This window comes from Mastomys coucha, unplaced genomic scaffold (assembly GCF_008632895.1).
Source record: "Mastomys coucha isolate ucsf_1 unplaced genomic scaffold, UCSF_Mcou_1 pScaffold13, whole genome shotgun sequence".
Classification (NCBI taxonomy): domain Eukaryota; kingdom Metazoa; phylum Chordata; class Mammalia; order Rodentia; family Muridae; genus Mastomys; species Mastomys coucha.
In genome coordinates, this window is record NW_022196895.1 from 29,158,488 (window position 1) to 29,165,490 (window position 7,003).

General features: G+C 41.8%; 1 long non-coding RNA gene across 1 annotated transcript in view; it reads right to left on the bottom strand.

Moving 5' to 3' along the window:
- Window positions 1–292: 292 nt before the first annotated feature.
- The window catches only part of LOC116087584, a 7,782-nt gene continuing 1,071 nt past the window's right edge, over window positions 293–7,003 (bottom strand). Inside the window, exons 2-3 of the long non-coding RNA XR_004117501.1 lie at window positions 866–912; window positions 293–357 (exon numbers count right to left, since the gene is read on the bottom strand). This is a non-coding gene — a long non-coding RNA (uncharacterized LOC116087584). The remainder of the gene's footprint in view (window positions 358–865; window positions 913–7,003) is intronic.

Genomic DNA, 7,003 nt, shown 5'->3' on the forward strand with positions numbered 1-7,003 from the left:
TTTCCCCAACTGAAGCTCCCTTCTGTGATAACTCAAGCCTGTGTCAAGTTGACACACAAAACTAGCCAGTACAGGGGCTGTTTAGAAGGACCAATCACTGTATAAGTAAGTAGGAGTCATGTGTAAGTAGGAGTTCAGATTTTGCAGCTGGGCTATCTTCCTGCATTTACATTTGTGCTTGCAGCTTTCTGGCTGTGACTCTTTTGTTTTATTTTGTTTTGTTTCTGTTACTTGGTAGATCTCTTAATGAGTCCTTGCTTTCATCAGAAAGATTCAAGAAGGGTAATGTGATGGTTAATGTCAGTTGTTAACTTGATAAGATCAAGAATCACTTGAGAGATGGGACTCTGTACATACCTGTGGAGGATTATTTTGAATAGCTTAGTTGAGGTGGCTAGACTTACCCACCATGGGTGACACCATTCCCTAGGATATGATCCAAGACTGTATAGACAGGAGAAAATGAGCTGAGTAAGGGCAAGCATTGATTACTACCAGCTTCTTGACTGTCGGATCATTAACAAGCTATCCCAAGCTCCTGCTGCTAAAACCTTCCTTCAGTATGGATTACATAACCTTTAACTGTGAGCCAAAATAACTGCTTCTTTCCTAAATTGTTTTAATCATCATGATATCTTACAACAGAAACAGAAAACTTCCTAAGCTGGGTTGAGAGGACACTAGATCTAGAGAAGAGTTAGACTGGAGAGAATTCTGTACTTATTCTGCAATTCTGGAACTTACCCAGAGTGGAGACTCTGGGATTGTAGAAACAAGACCTCTGATGTGTTTGTGACATCAAGTGCTACCTTACCAAACATGATACTTGGTGTGATGGTTAATCCTGTTTTTCAAATGGACATACCTTGGAAGAGAAACCTTCATTTGAAGAATCGCCTTCATCAGATTAGTCTGCAAAGCAAATTAACTGGTTAAAATGTCAATGACTACGTAGGATGGAAAGTTGCCAGTCCATGTATAGTTGTAAATTTATCTGGAGCTACTGCTAGCCCCATAAATAACCATTCCTTGCCAGCCTCTGTGTCACATTTAACAGACTGTGACTAATAGATAAAAATCATTTAGATTCTATTAACTTAAAAACAAAAATCTAATTTCTACCAATCGAGATGTTGTGATGCTGTGAATGCCATCAGATAATGTCTGAAGTATATAGCTGAAGTCCCCCTACCCCCACTTTGTTTTAACCCAACTACATTATGTTTCTCCAATGTATTTGAAAAGGTGCTTTTAAAAATTATTTTTTTTGTTATGTTAATCTAAGAACTTCATCGAACCCTTAAAAAAAATAGAACTTGAGATTTGGAGGTTACTTAAGTCTGTGTTCCTGGCCACTCTCTCTCATAAGTGTCTCAAGAAAAATTAATCTGTTGATGTGAGAGTTGTGTTTTTGCATGAACAATTGAAAGAGTTAATTGGTTTCTAAAAAGTCTTAGTAGACAGTTCTCCAAAAGTCATTTATGTACAGATTACCAGTCGCAAGGAAATAACAGCAGTACATATCTGTGATGAGATGCATCCAGGTCCATTAGGCTCTGTCTAGAGCATAAAATCATTCCTTAAACAGATTACATTTCCTGAAGCATGAGCTGCTGTTTTGGAAATAATCTTTCTCATACATCCCTCTATTCTTTCACTGTCTAATTTTTCTCAATTACAGTACATTTTAAGTGTAATTATCTGGTTTGTTCACATGGGAATTAATGTAAGCTGTATGACAGAATTAAAACTTGTTGCATGAGAAAAACACATGAGAAGACAGACATTCAAAGGAGTAAATTTGTAATATTTTCCAGCACATTTAAGTCTAAGTCTCCAATTAGAGACTTTTTCAAGAGAGGCTTTGCTGTTTGTAGTGAATCTTAAAAATGCTTCCTCCTAAATATCTTCTGCAAAGGGAAAGGAAAAAGAATGCACACTGAGATGCCAACATTTCTTTCCTTATACAGCTGTCGCTTTATTAATTACTGGGCTCTGATGCCGGGAAAGCGAGGACATAATATATCTACTGAATGTGGTTCATAGCATTTCACTTCTTTATGTGTCTTTAAAGTTCAAGGTTTAGAAGATGTTCTTAATACTCTTTAGTTCCATAGTTCCATCAAAAAAAGTTTATACTGCTACAGTCATTAAATCAATTGATTGAATTAACAGTGAATAAATTGAATTCAGCTCAGGTAGTTCAAACAGCCAAGGTTGAACCATTTCATCACCTGTGTATCTATAATAAAGGAGAGAAGGATGATCTGACAAAGACAACTCCAATCTCACACACACATACACACTCACATACACACACATACACACACACATACACACACACATACACACACACATATACACACATACACACACATATACACACATACACACTCACATACACACACATACACACACACACACACACACATACACACTCACATACACACATACACACACACATACACACATACACACTCACATACTCACACATACACACTCACATACACACATACACACACACATACACACACATACACACTCACATACACACACATACACACTCACATACACACACATACACACACATACACACTCACATACACACACCTACACACACACATACACACTCACATACACACACCTACACACACATACACACATACACACACATATACACACACATACACACACATACACACACACATACACACACATACACACACATGCACATATACACTTACATACACACATACACACACACATACACACACACACTCACACACACACATACACACACACACACACACACACACCCTTTGAAAGGAAATTATGCTGCCTGAGCTAACTATGCTGCCTGAGCTAACAATGCTCCCAATGGGAACCGTAGACTAACAAAAACCGTAGTACTAGGCCAAGAGATCTCTTTTCAAATGGTTGATCATGCTAATCCAGGTGACTCTCAAAACAGTGTAGACTATGGCTGCCACCTTTAGCTGCCTCTCAAGGTTACTGAAAATGCCATACACTTAGGATTTACAACTAGACTGTTGAACCTGGATCTGTGCAGAAAGCCTCCTTCCTGATGTCTAGCTTCCATGGTGTCAGAAGAAGGGACGCTACCAAAGAAGGGAAGTGATTACTATACCGTTTCCACAACTGTGACACCAATGAACTAGCACAACTACCGGAACGACAAGGTGTCCTTAAAGGTGTAGCAAGTGGCACTCACAGCCAGCAGCTGTTTAATTCAAAGTCCACTTAACAGGAGAGAAGCCATGCCTGGTACTAGAAATCTAGCCAACTTCCCAGGTTTAGTGAGTTCATGGTAGAAGAGAATCTATTACCACCCCTTTGCTGGACCAGCACAATTCCTAACTACAGTTTAAATCTATCCTTACACCCTCAGATAAATACAAATATCAGCCTTCATCAAAGAAGCTTCTCTTTTCAGCAGATAAAGACTGTCACAGAAAAACCACAACGGGACACACTGCAGAAATCAAGGGACTGTGGGGCGCCCATCCCCCATGGATGCATCTACATAGCCACTCCTACATCTGTGGCTCTTGGGGAAACCACAGAAGAGAGGACAGAAAGATTCTAAGAGCCAGAATACCAGGAAGTCTGCTGTCAGTCTCTCATACAAATGGTGCATAAACAAGATCTGAACAGTGGCGTTAACAACTGAAATGCTAATGTGGGAAGGGGAAAAAAAAATTTCAAGGGTCACTCCTCTGGACAAGGAACTACAGGAAGCTGATCGATTCTCATAGCTGGGAGTGTTAAACTTTTGGAGCAATAAGCCCCTTAATGAGCTGTACAATATGCAATGATCAGCCCTGAAACCATGTCACAGAAACAACAAAAATGACTCATCAGGTTCTGTGTGGTGTGTGTGTGTGTGTATGTGTGTATACATATATATTTGTACATAGATATGCATAAATATATACATACATGTGTGTAATAATAATAATGGTAATAATAATAATAATAAAAATAATGGGAAAAGAGGCTATTGTTTTGAGGGAGTCTAGAGGGTTTAGAGGAGGAAGGGGGAGGGGGAAAGTGATGTAATTACATTTGGGGTATTTTGCAAAAGGAACAGGAAGGTACGATGGAGAATCCCAGGAAACACCAGAAAATAATTGTAAAAGCAAAGAAACAAGGCATTCCAGAAACCAGGAGAGTAGTGCTCTTAAGACAAGGAATGCTATCAAGCTGGTAGGAGACAGAGGCAGCAGGAACAGGTGTCCAAGACCAGCCTCCAGTACACAGTGAGTCTGAGGCCATCCTAGGCTCTATGAGAACCGAGAACCTTCTTACAAAAGAGAGGAATAAAGGAAGGAAAGATGGAAGGAAGGAAGGAAAGAAAGACATACAGAAAGAAAAGAAATGGTTACTTTAGGAACGAAGAAACTGTGATCTATGTCAAAAGTAATGACTTGTTTAATTTTGAGAAATTTAAATAGTTAGGAAAAATACCAAAAATCACAGAACAGAGCATTGTAGATGGTATCTATTTACGCTTGATTCAACTTAATACATATTTACTGGATCATTCCTTTGCATCTAAGAAGATATTGGGAAAAATATAATCCAGATAGAGTTTTAGTACTTGAGATACTTAAAGTATAACTGTTATATTAATTATTAAATCTGAGTCAAGGGTTTCAACCCCATCTTTGATCAATCAGTTCCCAGATAAAAGACACAAAACTTTTATATTTATAATAAGCCTTTAATGCACTAGAGTTGGACAGATATCAACTCTCTATGCTATTTTGTTTACTTCCTTGTCAATATCCCCAAGTTATGACTTGCCATGTTCTATCTGGGCAGCTTTTAACTCCAATTGGCCAGTCCTCATGGCCATGTTTTCATGACTCACCTACCCCATGGCAGCTTCTGCTTTTTCTACCTTCCCTTCTTGTGGTCTCCTGCCTCAGACCCCAAGCCCAGGAACTGAAAGTCAACCTATAGGCTGTGGGCATCTTCCTTCACCAGTCAGGGATATATTGGGAAGCAAGGTTATACAGCATCACTTGGGTCTACATGAGAATCTCCACATACCTCAGAGTAACCAGTCACTATTCTATGTGACTATTCTCCTACTGAAAAGGAGGTATTTTGGTGGGAGGTGTCTTTCCTTTCATCATATAAATGGTACTACAGGGATGCTTTGAGATTCAGGAATACCTTGAGTTTCTCTCAGATTTTGGGTGCTCTTCTGTCAGAACATTTGTAGGACAGTTTGGGAGGTCTTCTGTCTTTTAAGCTCTTCTCATTCAAGTGCCTTGCTACTAAGGTTGTAGTCTGCTGGGGATCACGAAAGGCAGCCTGTTTTCTGATAGAACTAGGTTTAAACCCAGAGACCCAGCAGATAACTGCAAAGGACAGAAGGCGTTTGCCTGCCACGCTCCTAGACACCAGGCTCCTTACAGGAGGCCTCAGCTCTCCTCTGTGGTCCTCGTAGGGCAACACCCTAAGCCCCTACACAAGTAGAGGAAGTGACTACAGATCAAGTAGCCTCAAGACAGATCTCCATTTTAATGAGGCACCTAAAGGCCTGAAGAGCTTAGCCAATTGAGCTCTCCTTCCCAGACACTCCTCCCTGCAAAAGGTATTTAACCTCAGGGCCGCCCTGAGAAAGTGGGGTATGGTTTCACTCACCACAACTCTCCACCATGACAATAACTGCTTTAAAACTATGGGCTGCCTCTTCTCATCAGAACCCACCTTGGGGAACAATGGAGCAGATTTTTCTCTAAAGAGCCTCATCTAATCTCCTGCTGGAGGTCTCTGCATTCTCAGCCACAGTCTCCACAAAGCCACCTGCCCGCCCCAGCAAGCCAGAGAGCCAGAGACACTCTTGTCCCATGGAACCCAGTCAGAACTCTCTTCCTGCTCTTTCCCTTTGGGTCCCAGGCCAGAATCAGCCCTGCAGGCCCCTACTCCATTCTCGGCCCTTCAGAGACATCGAGTGGCATCTGAGCTATCCAAGAGTGTGAACCTGTCATCCTTGGCCTTCAGCCAGGCTGGGGACCCACGAGCCCAACTCTGGCAGTTTCATGGGGACCTCAGACTGTGCCTCCCTACCCCCGGAGCGGGGCCCTGTGGCTTCTTAAAGTCCAACACCTGCCCAGCTGCGTGGGGTGCGAGCAGTCAAACTTCCCGAGCTCCGAGCCAAATGGAGGACTCTTCTTTCTTCCTTCCTTTCTTCCTTCCTTCCTTCCTTCCTTCCTTCCTTCCTTTCTTTCTTTTTTAATTAGATATTTTCTTTATTTACATGTCATATGATATCTCCTTTCCCAGTTTCCCCTCCAAAAAAAAAAAAAGAATTAAGTTAAAAAAACAAAACATAAACAAACAAACAAACAAAAATCCCCTGTTCCCTCCCCTTTCCCCCTGCTCACCAACCCACCCTCTCTGGCTTCCTGGCCCTGGCATTCCCCTACACTGGGGCACAGAACCTTCACAGGGCCAAGGGCCTCTTCTCCCATTGAAGACTGACTTGGCCATCCTCTGCTACATATGCTGCTAGAGCCATGAGTCCCCCCATGTGTACTCTTTGGTTGGTGGTTTAGTCCCTGGGAACTCTGAGGTACTAGTTAGTTCATATGCCCCTTAGGACGAACAAGGACTCTTTTTTCTAAGTGGGCCTTCTTCTCTGCCTGAGCTCCAGCCCACACTCTACCTGAGGGAAAATTACAGGTTCAACTTCCTGGAATGCCTCTCCATGCAAATGAGGTACCCCCAGTACTTTAAGCCTCGGCCAATGAAACTGCAACCTAAGAAGAAGCCCTTCCCACACCAAAGTTCACACACACACACACACACACACACACACACACACACACGCACGCACGCACGCACGCACGCGCGTGCGCCTAGCCCTGGTTCACCTCAAATAAAGTATATGCACACAAGCTGTTTCATTGAACCTAGTCTAAAATAGCTGCTTCATTGTATAGCTTCTAAGAGAACTGTAATATTGAAA